This window comes from Silene latifolia, chromosome Y (assembly GCF_048544455.1).
Source record: "Silene latifolia isolate original U9 population chromosome Y, ASM4854445v1, whole genome shotgun sequence".
In the NCBI taxonomy this organism is placed as follows: domain Eukaryota; kingdom Viridiplantae; phylum Streptophyta; class Magnoliopsida; order Caryophyllales; family Caryophyllaceae; genus Silene; species Silene latifolia.
Genome location: NC_133538.1, coordinates 133,045,647 through 133,060,418, shown reverse-complemented (window position 1 = coordinate 133,060,418; position 14,772 = coordinate 133,045,647).

Here is a 14,772-nt window from a genome sequence, read left to right as displayed (position 1 = left end):
TTTGGTGAGAGACCTTCCTGGGATGAATGAGGTAAGTTCAATCCTAATTTGATTCCGCTGTCTCCACAAGTGATAGATGCACGCATTAATGATGGCATCAATGATCCCTTTCTCAAGCTTCGAGCCCTGAATCCTCGTCCTCTAAGTGAACAAATCGTGAACAGGCAAGGAAACTCCTATCCTTTTCCCAACACCAGTGACGAAGCACCGGCTATACTGGCACTGGAAGAACTGATGATCGATGGTTTCGATACTGTTCTTGCATAGGCAGCAGGTATCCTCTTCACTAATCTCTAGTCTGTATAATTTTTCCATTGTATTTATGTTCCTGTGATGACACAACCATGATATAAAGCTATGTTTAGGGATATTCCACTTATTCTAAACCATGTTGTACCTGGTAACTTTTGGGCCTTTGTCTCTGATGAAATCATAACCCTTTGCAATAGTATATTCTTTCTCTGTTGAGTCATCCACTTGGATGATTGGTTTCTAACTATAACATTCTACAATGGATGTTGTGTCGAGTCCCGAAGGATTTTTGATTCCGCCAACAATGAGCGGTTTGATCAAACTGACACCGATATTGCTCATGCCACGATCGAATCTATAGCGGTCCATGACGCAGAATATGTCAATTCCCGAAGTGTGCCACTCAAAGGTAAAGAAGAATCCTCCGACAATCCCGTATTGTTAGCTCAAATTGCCTTACTCCAACAACAATTGGCGGAACGAGATGCTAGAGATTGCCTTCAAAAACTCAATGTTGTGTCCTCTACAAGTCAAATCATTATTTGTGACGGTTGCGGAGGTGCGGGTCATTACACCGCTCATTGCCAAGCTATTATTGAGGAGGTAAATGCTTTTCAAGCTCTAAGACAAAGTTCTTATCCACCGGGTACATTTTCAAATACATATAACCCGAATTCAAGATTCCACCCGAATATGTCTTATAGAAGCAATAATGTGCTTAATCCTCAACCTCAACCCCCCACCATAACAAAATGCCTATGTCCCTCAACAACAAAAGTATAATCCTTCACCGGGTTATAAAAACCAACAAAGGCCACCACAACAAAATTACCAACAAAATCAACCCCCACCACAAAATGGCCAACAAAACAACCAAGGAGGAGGTAAGCTTGAGGGCTTTATAGTACAAATGCAAAAATAATTGTTGGCTCAAATCCAAAAGTATGTGCAAGCTCATAATGCCGCAATCAAAATGTTGGAGCAACAAATGGCTCAACTAGCCTCATCTAGCTCTTCAAGGAAAACGGGTCAATTAACCCCTCAAGGTGAGCAACCACATGCTACCCTTAATGCTATCTCCTTAAGAAGTGGTACAAAATATGATGGACCATCCATGCCCAAGGAAGATGAGGAGGTACTTGTTGAGTTGGATATTTCTCCAAATGGTAAAGAAAGTGAGGATGTTCCAAAGAAGGTGGACGATCCACTTGTGGTTGAGAAAATCAAAGATGTGGAGGATGCTCCTCCAAAGAAAGATGTTGAAACAAAGATGCCGGAAAAAGTCAAAGTGTCATTCCCTCATAGATTGGCAAAGCATCAAAAGAATTCTCAATTCGGTAAGTGTTGGGGCTGGTGTCCTCTACAGTTAGTGCAATAACATTTAAATCTCTAAAAGGATCAAAGGGTATACTTTTGTATTATTATCAGTTGGTCCACGTTTATCAATAACGGTTGGCTTGATAGATAAGTTTGACGTTATTGTCATACTGATGGCGGTGATCAACTGGTCCCTAAAAGTCACACCTATAGGGTACGTTTGAGAGATGTGACGGTATGAAAATACAGTCATGTTGATGCCTAATATGACTAAGCAGTTAGTCGGAGTTATTGACTAATAATTAGTCAAACGCGATGTTGAGATAATTACTTAATACGGATTAAATAATAATGGCTAAGACGAATTAAGCGGTTAATTCGTAAATTGAATATAAACGATTATATTTAATTGATGTATATTGAATAAATTAATTATACAATATTGTCATTGTCGGACAAGTATTAATATATCGACTGAGTCATGTTACTAGTTGATATTTTAATAACCGATAACCGATGACGATTTATATTAAAATCCCGTCATATACATTTTAGCATTTTCGAGTCGGACGACGAGTTAAAAATAAGGAGAAAGTGGAAAGCCCACTCCCTCCTCTTGAAGCTCACGACCGAACCAAACAAAAGGAGAGACTCCCTCTCCTTTTGCCCTAATCATCTCATTTGCAAAGAAATTAGGGTTTCGGGGTAATTTTCTCTGAAATTTCTAGATCTCACATCGAAAAAAAAACTCACAACAACTTTCTCAATATTGCAAGTCAATTAGAGAGTGTTTCTAGCACAAGGGGCATAGTCTCAGACGGTCTTGGGTGCAACGATTAGGAGGAAATCTACTTTGATTTCTGTTCTTAGGCTGCATTTCAAAGGACCCGAGGTTGATTCTTGTTCTTTATCGTTTCTCTATTGTTTTTCGTTTATGACCATAAATCGCATGTTAAATTTACGTTATAGTCCTAAATTTTAAGGGTTTTATACGGATATTTCCCCACAAGTGGTATCAGAGACAGGTTTCGATCCTGTGACCTGTGGGCCCAAAATTTTAAATGGATATGAGAATCGGTTATCGCACATACACTTGTACGGACAAGTGGGAGTTTGTTGGAGCTGTGTCCTCCAGTTAGTGCGGAAACGTTATTACACATACACTTGTACGGACAAGTGGGAGCTTGTTGGGGCTGGTGTCCTCTACAGTTAGAGCAATAACATTTAAATCTCTAAAAGGATCAAAGGGTATACTTTTGTATTATTATCAGTTGGTCCACGTTTATCAATAACGGTTGGCTTGCTAGATAAGTTTGACGTTATTGTCATACTGATGGCGGTGATCAACTGGTCTCTAAAAGTCACACCTATAGGATTTGTTTGAGAGATGTGACGGTATGAAAATACAGTCATGTTGATGCCTAATATGACTAAGCAGTTAGTCGGAGTTATTGACTAATAATTAGTCAAACGCGATGTTGAGATAATTATTTAATACGGATTAAATAATAATGGCTAAGACGAATTAAGCGGTTAATTCGTAAATTGAATATACACGATTATATTTAATTGATGTATATTGAATAAATTAATTATTCAATATTGTCATTGTCGGACAAGTATTAATATATCGACTGAGTCATGTTACTAGTTGATATTTTAATAACCGATAACCGATGACGATTTATAATAAAATCCCGTCATATACATTTTAGCATTTTCGAGTCGGACGACGAGTTAAAAATAAGGAGAAACTGGAAAGCCCACTCCCTCCTCTTGAAGCTCACGGCCGAACCAAACAAAAGGAGAGACTCCCTCTCCTTTTGCCCTAATCATCTCAGTTGCAAAGAAATTAGGGTTTCGGGGTAATTTTCTCTGAAATTTCTAGATCTCACATCGAAAAAAAACTCACAACAACTCTCTCAATATTGCAAGTCAATTAGAGAGTATTTCTAGCACAAGGGGCATAGTCTCAGACGGTCTTGGGTTCAACGATTAGGAGGAAATATACTTTGATTTCTGTTCTTAGGCCGCATTTCAAAGGACCCGAGGTTGATTCTTGTTCTTTATCGTTTCTCTATTGTTTTTCGTTTATGACCATAAATCGCATGTTAAATTTACGTTATAGTCCTAAATTTTAAGGGTTTTATACGGATATTTCCCCACAAGTGGTATCAGAGCGAGGCCATGTAAATTTTTCATTGTGATTTTCATTAAACGAATTGAATCGATATTTTTCTTGCATAAAATTCCGTGCGGCAGAATTTTTTTTTGTCTCGGCTGTTTTGTTTTTTTTTTGAGCAAACCGTGACATTTTTTGCATTGGTAATCGTGCCACACGGCTTTATGCTGATCAGACGATATTTTGTTTTCAATTTGTTCTTTGCATATTGTTATTTTAAACGATAATCATAGCAATATGTTGAAGTATTATCAATTGTAGTTTCAATTCTATACGGATTAGGTTAAATTGCAATTGGTTTTTAACAAATCGATTTTGTTTTGGTTTGTTGAGGCTCACGGTTTTGAGCTGCTGAATTTTTTTTTTTTGTTTTGCTGTACTGTTCACGGTTCTGCCGTGAATAAGAAAAAAAAAATCGGTTTTATTTTTTTTTTCGGCCATGATTTGTGCATAATACGGATTTTATGCATTCGCTTGATAGTGAAACGGTTCACTCACGTACCATTTAGTTATTTTAAAGCGATTTAAAGTAACGGATTATAATGAATTAAAATTAAGTTGGTTAAATCGGTTTTGACCCATAATTTTAATCATTAAAGGTGGTTTGGATAAATTTAACATAATTACGGAATTATGTCATGAATAAATTTTATTTTAGTTGATGCATTTTATTTATCGTTATTTTGAATTCCTTGAATGTTTAATTACGTATTTAATTTTTACAAACGGTTGTAACTTAGTGTGGCCTTAGTAGAACGTGTTACCGTAATGATGGAACACGGCCTTGGTTGTATTTTGAGATCTTGTATCTCCGTTTTGTTTTTTTTTTAATTACAGTTTTTATTTAGAATGTAAATAGGTTTATATTTTGTAAATTTTAATTGTAATTTTGAGAAGACCAAAGATGGAGATCGGATGCTCACTCCCGCTACATGGACAAAGATGGAACATCAAGACAAGCTTCTCGGGTCCAACGGTTGATTCCAAAGTTGTATTATGTTCTTTTTACTAGGATAGGTCACACTAGGACTTTTATTTACGTTTTGCATTCTTTTATTTATTTTATCGTAACGATAGTTTGCATCATATTCCGCCTAAAACCAAACCACCTAATAATTGCATGAAAACTGACTCATATATAGGTCACGCGTTAGTTTTCTTTGATATACAGATATCACACGTTTTTATAAGCCATCACCTAAATTAATTCATTCACGCAACGCTAGTTTTTTCGTTCACTTAAAATGAATTAAAACTAAGTTGATGGGATCTTCCTCGTATAACCAAAAATTGAGAATAGTCTTTATAGGTCAAACTCCAATGAATCCCTTCTTCGTCGGTAGGCATAATATGACCCCTTCTACGTCGGGTAAGTTGGAACTGATTGACCTATTTTATCTCAACACTATGGTCACTCGTACGATCCTGTGATTATGGTGGACTATAGATAGGATTTACGGAAATCTATCGACCAAGAGTTCTAACGATAGAACTAGCTAAACAGTTGGCTTATCAATTTATGGAAATTGAGTCTTGGGAACACTTGTATTATTCTTGAGGGAGATCAATTATGCAAGTGCAATGAGTCTACACGATTAAAATGAATTTTAAATAGACTTAAATCACCTCGATGAGTTGCTTATTTCGTTTTGTTTTTCCTTTCTTTTTCAGTGTAGATCACGATCACTTAAACTGCTAATAACAAAATGGCTGGCCGTGCTGACGACCCAATGCCAAGTGCCACATTGGACCGTGAGTCCCGACTTCGGATCTTCATGAATCGGATGAATCGGTCTACTCGATCAAGAATGATGGATCAAACTTCGCGGACCGGGAGGCGGCATTACGGAATGCGCCGCTGCCGACGGAAGCTCAAATATCTGACAGAGCCCATCCCGTCAAACCCAGGCCCCACGGCTGGAGCTAACGAGATCGCCAAGTATAACGATTTCGTCATGGAAGCGGGTGCGATTAAAAACGTACTCATTTTTTCAATGGAATCCAATTTGCAGAAACGCTTCATAGCCCAAGGTGCAAACAAGATTTTCACCATGCTCACTAAGGAATTCTCGAAAGCACCGAGAATCGTGACCTATGAGCATACCACTCGCTTCTTTGATGCGAGACTCCAGAAGGGCCAACCGGTTAGCCCACACATTCTCAGCATGATTGAGAATGTCGAGAGACTGGAGGCGCTTGATTGTAAAATCAGCGAGAACATCGTGATTGACCGCATGCTTCATTCACTCCACGATGGTTTTGCGCTCTTTAGAGCGAATTACTATATGAATGATTTGAAGAAAAGTCCTCATGAACTACACTCCCTTCTCGTACAGACCGAGAAGGATATAAAGTTTAGTGGGAGCTTGAAACAGGATGTTCTCGTTGTATCAAACAAGGGCAAGGGTAAGGGCAAAGATCAGGCTGACCTAGCAGTAGGTAAACCTAAGTTCAAGAAGTCAGGGTCAGGTAAGAGTGGGCCTGGTGAGTCGAGCAACTCATCAGGCGCGACAAAGAGCAAGACCGAAAACATGGAATCTGCCACAAGACTGGGCATTGGAGGCGTACATGTCCTGTTTACCATGAGGACATAAAAGCAGGTCACGTTAAACCTGTTGGTATGTCTTCTTCCTCTTCTACTTTTATTCATATGATTGAGATTAACCACGCAAGTTACGGAACTTGGGTACTAGATACTGGTTGTGGTTCTCATCAGTGTAATCATGTGCAGGGGCTCCGAAACATCGAACCCCTCGTAAAGGGTGAGGTGGACCTGCGTGTCGGGAATGGAGCACGAGTGGCTGCCGTCTCGAGGGGAACATACGTGATCCAGCTTCCTAGCGGATTTGAGTTATTTTTATATAACTGCTATTCTGTACCCAGTCTTTCTAAAAACATTATTTCAGTTTCTGCACTTGACAAACTTGGTTTTTCATTGGTAATAGAGAATAATACTTGCATTTTATCATTACACGATATGATTTATGGCAAGGCAGTCTCCATGAATGGAATTTATGTTTTAGATCAGACCACCGAAATATTACACGTAATGAATAAGAAGTTAAAGGTTGGTGACAAAGATCAAACGTATCTATGGCACTGCCGTATGGGACACATTAATGAGAAACGCGTAAAACAACTCATAAAGAATGGAGCTATCTTGGCCTTTGATTTTCAATCATTTGGCACGTGTGAATCATGTCTCATTGGTAAGATGACTCGAATTTCCTTCAAAGGTGTTGGAATGCGCGCTGCTGACCTATTAGGACTCATACATACGGATGTGTGTGGACCTATGTCAATCACCGCACGAGAAGGCTATAGGTATTTCATCACTTTCACGGACGATTTAAGTAAATATGGCTATGTCTACTTAATGAAGCACAAAAGTGAATCCTTTGAGAAATTCAAGGAATACCAGAATCGGGTACGAACCTCTTTGGGTAGAAAGATTAAAACACTGCGATCGGGACCGTGTGGTGGCGAGTATCTTTCTCACGAGTTTGATCAACACCTCAAAGACTGTGGGATTGCCTTGCAGTTAACTCCACCTGGAACACCTCAGTTGAATGGTGTGTCCGAACGGAGAAATCGAACACTACTTGATATGGTTCGATCCATGATGAGTCACACCATGCTGCCTGACTCATTGTGGGGTTATGCTCTTCTATCAGCTGCTCTAATACTTAACCGAAGTCCGTCTAAAGCTGTTGACAAGACTCCATATGAACTATGGAAGGGAACGGTCCCTAACTTGTCCTTTATACGGGTTTGGGGCTGCGAGGCTTATGTCAAGTGGAGACACGAGGATAAGCTCGGCCCACGATCGGTCAAGACATACTTTATAGGTTATCCTAAAGGAACGCTTGGTCATTACTTTTATTCGCCAACCGAACAACGTGTATTTGTTGCGGCAAGTGCGACATTCTTAGAGAAGGAATTTCTCGAGAATGCAAAGAGTAATAGAACCTTCGAACTGTCGGAGATTCCAGAACCAAATACCGAGCAACCATTGGAGGAACAAATTCCTTCAATCCCGGCGGCGCTTAATATTCCTGAGGAACCTAGGAGGTCGGGAAGAGTCTCTATTCCTCCGGACAGATACATTGGTATGGTCGAGGAACATGACATAGATGACATTCTACTCTTAACGAGTAGTGAACCCGCAACCTATAAAGGTGCCATGACTAGTACTGACTCAAAGCTATGGCTTGAGGCCATGCAATCCGAGATGGACTCCATGTATGAGAACAACGTATGGGATCTTGTTGACTTACCTGCTAAGGTTCGTCCCCTTCAATGCAAATGGCTTTACAAGATAAAGCATTCTGTGGAAGGTCAACAAGATATGTATAAAGCACGACTAGTTGTTAAAGGTTTCACCCAAGTGCCAGGTTTGCACTACGATGAAATATTTGCACCCGTAGTCATGCTACGTTCCATTCGGATTATCTTAGCGATTGCCGCTTTTCATGACTATGAAATTTGGCATATGGATGTGAAAACCGCCTTCTTAAACGGTTTTTTGGAGGAAGAGTTGTACATGGTACAACCCGAAGGTTTCATCGATCCTGAACATCCTAAGAAAGTATGCAAGCTTAAGCGTTGCATTTATGGACTTAAGCAAGCTTCTAGGAGTTGGAATCATCGTTTCGACCAAGTGATAAAAGAAAATGAATTTACTCGATCGGTTGAGGAACCATGTCTATATATCAAGTCGAGTGGGAGCAAGATTGTCTTCCTAATATTGTATGTCGATGACATACTCCTGATTGGGAATGACATACCTCTCTTAACTTCGGTAAAAGTATGGTTGAAGAACCATTTCCAGATGAAAGATCTGGGTGAGGCACAAAGAATTTTGGGCATCCGTATCTATCGAGATAGATCACGTCGGATGTTATCTCTCAGTCAGGAGTCTTATATAGACAAGATACTAGAGAGATTCAAAGATGACTAACTCCAAAAGGGGTTTCTTCCTATGGCTCCGGGGTGCATTTGAGCAAGTCTCGGCACCGAGACACGGAAGAGAAAGAGCGCATGACACGGATTCCTTATGCCTCGGCTATAGGATCAATCATGTATGCCATGATATGCACACGTCCGGACGTGGCATATGCATTGAGTATGACAAGTCGATTCCAACAGCATCCAGGTGAATCACATTGGATGGCTGTCAAGAACATTCTTAAGTACCTACGGAGGACTAAAGATTGGGCATTGACTTATGGAGGCGAACAAAAGCTATGCGCAACCGGTTACGCAGATGCTAGCTTCGAAAGGGATCGAGATGACTCGAAATCTCAGTCTGGATTCGTTTTTACTCTTAATGGCGCTGCAGTCAGCTGGAAGAGTTCCAAACAAAGTGTTACAGCAGATTCTACGACTGAGTCCGAGTACTATGCCGCGTCTGAAGCTGCAAAGGAAGCGATATGGATGCGTCAATTCTTACAAGGACTATCTGTAGTGCCTAGTTCGAATGACCCGATCACCATCTATTGCGACAATAGAGGTGCCATCTTCCAAGCTAAGGAGCCAAAGTCTAGCAACAAGTCTAGACATGTACAACGGAAAGCTCATCTAATCCGAGATTACGTGGAGCAAAAGGAAGTAGTGATAGAAAAGATTGCTACAGATGATAATATAGCAGATCCTCTCACTAAACCATTACGACAAGATAAGCATGAAGGGCATGTTAATTCCATGGAAATTAAACGTGTTCCTGAGTTGTAGTACTCTTTTATGGATTAGATTCATTCTCTTTTGTACTCTATATGACATCATCGTTTTGATATTTATATATTTTGTTTTTCATGTGGATTTGTACGACAATTTTGAACACCACAAAGTGAACTGAACAAACATTATATTTTTGGTCCTTAATTGCCCACGTGAGCTGATAACTCTGGCAATTATTTTGTGACGTTGGTTGATGGTGGGTTCAACGAGCCATAAGTCAAAAGGTTGACCACCAATCACGGAGGCGATTTATACGGATATCTCGTAGGACACAATTGTGACATCGACGTGGAGTCCTAAATGTTTTATAACATTCGGTGCCAGGTCGTGGATAGGACCTCCATGGTGATCCTAAGAGTCGATTCTTTTGACTATCGACTGTCTCTTGAGACTAAGGCATATTTTGGGTGACTTTGGTTTCTTTCTCACGGTCATCCGTAATAGGGGCCAACTAGATTTTTTCGGGTCATTTCATGCCGTGCTTAGATCGGAAGGAGTCGAGTTGAAGGAAATATTCAGCCTTTATCGTGTACTCGATATTTCTCGGGGCCACTCGAGGAGTTGTAATCAAATGCATGGCCATGCTCGAATACGAATTCGTTTTATCAGTTAAGTTACTCTCTAGTCGGGGAAACCACTCATGATACAGATCGATTGTAAAATACGACCTTTGCGGATCCGGATCTGCAAATTGTTTTACATAGAGTGGGAGAAATTTTAAATGGATATGAGAATCGGTTATCGCACATACACTTGTACGGACAAGTGGGAGTTTGTTGGAGTTGTGTCCTCCAGTTAGTGCGGATAACGTTATTACACATACACTTGTACGGACAAGTGGGAGCTTGTTGGGGCTGGTGTCCTCTACAGTTAGTGCAATAACATTTAAATCTCTAAAAGGATCAAAGGGTATACTTTTGTATTATTATCAGTTGGTCCACGTTTATCAATAACGGTTGGCTTGCTAGATAAGTTTGACGTTATTGTCATACTGATGGCGGTGATCAACTGGTCCCTAAAAGTCACACCTATAGGATACGTTTGAGAGATGTGACGGTATGAAAATACAGTCATGTTGATGCTAATATGACTAAGCAGTTAGTCGGAGTTATTGACTAATAATTAGTCAAACGCGATGTTGAGATAATTATTTAATACGGATTAAATAATAATGGCTAAGACGATTTAAGCGGTTAATTCGTAAATTGAATATAAACGATTATATTTAATTGATGTATATTGAATAAATTAATTATACAATATTGTCATTGTCGGACAAGTATTAATATATCGACTGAGTCATGTTACTAGTTGATATTTTAATAACAGATAACCGATGACGATTTATAATAAAATCCCGTCATATACATTTTAGCATTTTCGAGTCGGACCACGAGTTAAAAATAAGGAGAAAGTGGAAAGCCCACTCCCTCCTCTTGAAGCTCACGGCCGAACCAAACAAAAGGAGGGACTCCCTCTCCTTTTGCCCTAATCATCTCATTTGCAAAGAAATTAGGGTTTCGGGGTAATTTTCTCTGAAATTTCTAGATCTCACATCGAAAAAAAAAACTCACAACAACTCTCTCAATATTGCAAGTCAATTAGAGAGTATTTCTAGCACAAGGGGCATAGTCTCAGACGGTCTTGGGTGCAACGATTAGAAGGAAATCTACTTTGATTTATGTTCTTAGGCCGCATTTCAAAGGGCCCGAGGTTGATTCTTGTTCTTTATCGTTTCTCTATTGTTTTTCGTTTATGACCATAAATCGCATGTTAAATTTACGTTATAGTCCTAAATTTTAAGGGTTTTATACGGATATTTCCCCACAGTAAGTTCATGGAAGTTGTGAAGAATCTCCAAGTAACCGTTCCCTTTACCAAATTAATCACTCAAATTCCATCTTATACTAAGTTCATGAAACACATTTTAACTAAGAAGAGGACTTTTGACGAAGTTGAAACAATAGCCCTCACCGCCGAGGTGAGTGCTCTTTTGCAAAACAAGTCCCCTCCTAAGTTAAAAGATCTCGGTAGCTTTTCTATTCCATGCATAATTGGCACCTAGCAAATTGATAAAGCTTTATGTGATTTAGGTTCTAGTGTGAGTGTAATACCTTACTCTATTTGTGCTAAGCTTAATATGGGAGTCTTAAAATGTACTAGTGTCACATTGCAAATGGCGGATCGTTCTATAAAACTACCTTTGGGAGTTTTGGAGGATGTTCCCATTAAGATTGGTAAGTTTTTCATTTCGGTTGATTTTATTGTTCTTGACATGGCCGAAGATGCCCAAATCCCAATCAACCCCCACCACATACCGCGGGTGCGGTAATTGATGTCAAGAATGGTAAAATTACATTGGAAGTGGGTGACGATAAGGTCACATATAATTTGAATAGTGTCATGAAAAGTCCCATGATAGAACAGTCTTGTTATTCTATTGACATTTTGGATGTTGTTGACATTGTTATAGAAGACTCTACACCTCGATCTTTATCTAAAGATCCCTTGGAGGCACTCTTGCTATTGGAATCGTTTGCAGGTGATGATGAGATTGGAAATGAGGAGATTGATGCTTTGGAGAAAGAATTGGATGGAGAAGAGCTATCTTTGGAGGAAAGCTCACACTTTATAGGTTTGGTTGCTAGACCTCAAGATCTTGAGATACAAAAACCCGAACTGAAGCCCATCCCTTCAAATTTGAGGTATGCTTTTCTAGATGATGAGGAGATGTGTCTGGTAATTTTTAGTGCTAAATTGAATGAGAGTCAATTGTCTAAATTGCTTGATGTCTTAAGGTCTCACAAGAAAGCCATTGGATACAAACTTGATGATTTAAAGGGCATAAGCCCCGAATTTTACATGCATAGAATTAATCTTGAGGAAGATCATAAATCATGTGTCCAAGGTCAAAGATGACTAAATCCTAACGTGCAAGAAGTGGACAAAAAGGAAGTGCTTAAATTGTTGGATGCGGGAATTATTTATGCAATTTTCGATTCTAAATGGGTGAGTCCGGTCCAAGTGGTTCCTAAGAAAGGGGGAACCTCCGTAGTAAAAAATGATAAAAATGAACTAATTCCAACCAGAATTGTGATGGGTTGGAGAATGTGTATTGACTATAGGAGGCTAAATTTAGCTACCAAGAAAGACCACTACCCATTGCCTTTTATTGGCCAAATGTTGGAGCGCTTGGCATGTCACAAGTATTTTTGCTATCTATATGGTTATTCCGGGTTCTTTCAAATACCCATTCACCCGGATGACCAAGAGAAGACCACATTTATATGTCCCTATGGTACTTTTGCTTACCGTAGAATGCCCTTCGGTCTTTGTAATGCCCCCGCCACTTTCCAACGTTGCATGATAAGCATCTTTTCCGACTTTATCGAGTCTATCATGGAGGTGTTTATGGATAATTTTAGTGTCTATGGTTCTTTTTTGAAGCATGTTTGGCTAACTTGTCTAAAGTGTTGAAACGTTATGAAGAGGTTGACTTAGTGTTGAATTGGGAAAAGTGCCACTTCATGGTGAATGAAGGAGTGGTGCTTGGTCATATTGTCTCAGAAAGAGGAATTAAAGTAGACCGTGCTAAGGTCCAAGTTATTGAGCAACTACCCCCACTGGTAAATGTGAAAAGTATAAGGAGTTTCTTAGGCCATGCGGGTTTCTACCGCCGTTTTATTAAAGACTTTTCTCAGATTGCAAAACCCCTTACGGAGCTTCTTTTAAAAGATGCTCCCTTTGTGTTTACTAACGATTGTCTTGAGTCTTTCAATAGGATCAAGAAGGCTTTGATTTTCGCACCTATCATCTAATCACCGGATTCGAACTTGCCATTCGAGCTCATATGTGATGAAAGTGACTCTGCGGTAGGTCCCATGCTAGGACAAAGAAAGGACAAGGTTCTCCATGCTATATACTATGCTAGAAAAACCTTGGATGCGGCTCAAATCAACTATGCCACTACAGAGAAAGAGCTACTTGCCATTGTCTATACCTTAGACAAATTCCGCTCTTACTTGATCGGTTCAAAAGTCATTGTTCATACCGATTATGCCGCACTAAAGCACCTCCTAGCCAAACAAGAAGCTAAGCCAAGGTTAATACGATGGATCTTTCTCTTGCAAGAATTTAATCTTGAGATTAAAGACAAGAAGGGGGCCAAAAATGTTGTTGCTGACCACCTATCCCATTTGAAGTTCAATGATGGAAGTATTGAGTTACCTATCAATGATTTCTTCAGCGATGATGTTTTGATGATGTTGGAGGCTAATACTCCTTGGTATGCCGACATAGCCAACTATCTAGTTGGAAAAGAGTTGCCACCTAACTTTTCATATCAACAAAGGAAGAAGTTCTTACATGATGCCAAGTTCTTCCTATGGGACGATCCAAATTTGTTCAAACATTGCTCCGACGGGCTATTCCTGAGATGTATCCTACATTGGGATATGAAAGGGGTGCTAGAAGGATGCCATTATTCTCCTTATGGTGGTCATCATGGACCATCCAAGACCGTTGCAAAGGTGTTGCAATCCAATTTCTATTGGCCAACTATGTGCCAAGATGCTAAAAATTTCGTGATGGCTTACGATGCTTGACAAAGGACGGGTTCCATATCAAGGAGGCACGAGATGCCTCTAAATGGTATCTTGGAAGTGGAGGTATTCGATGTTTGGGGGATTGATTATCAAGGACCGTTTCCTTCATCAAAAGGGAATCGGTATATTTTGGTTGCCGTCGATTATGTCTCTAAATGGGTAGAGGCAATTGATACTCCAACAAATGATGCCCGTGCCATGATCAAATTATTCAAGAAGATCATATTTCCAAGGTTTGGTGTTCCGATAGCGGTCATTAGTGATCGTGGTACTCATTTTGGTGAGAAACAAATTGATGACTTATTGGAGAAATATGGAGTCTATCATAGAAGAGGCTTGGCTTACCATCCACAAACTAGTGGCCAAGTGGAGGTTTCTAACCATGAGATCAACTCCATAGTTGAGAAAGTTGTTTCCAAGTCACGAAAGAATTGGAGTATGAAGCTCGATGATACCTTGTGGGCCTATCACACCGCATATAAAACACCTATTAGTACCTCACCATATAGGTTGGTCTTTAGAAAGGCGTGTCATCTCCCCGTTGAGATGGAACAAAAAGCTTATTGGGCGGTTAAGGAGCTTAATATGGATGAAAAGTTGAGTGGAGAAAAGCGGTTGTTGCAACTAAATGAACTTGATGAATTCCGCTTACAACCTTATGAGAGCTCCCGTCTTTAC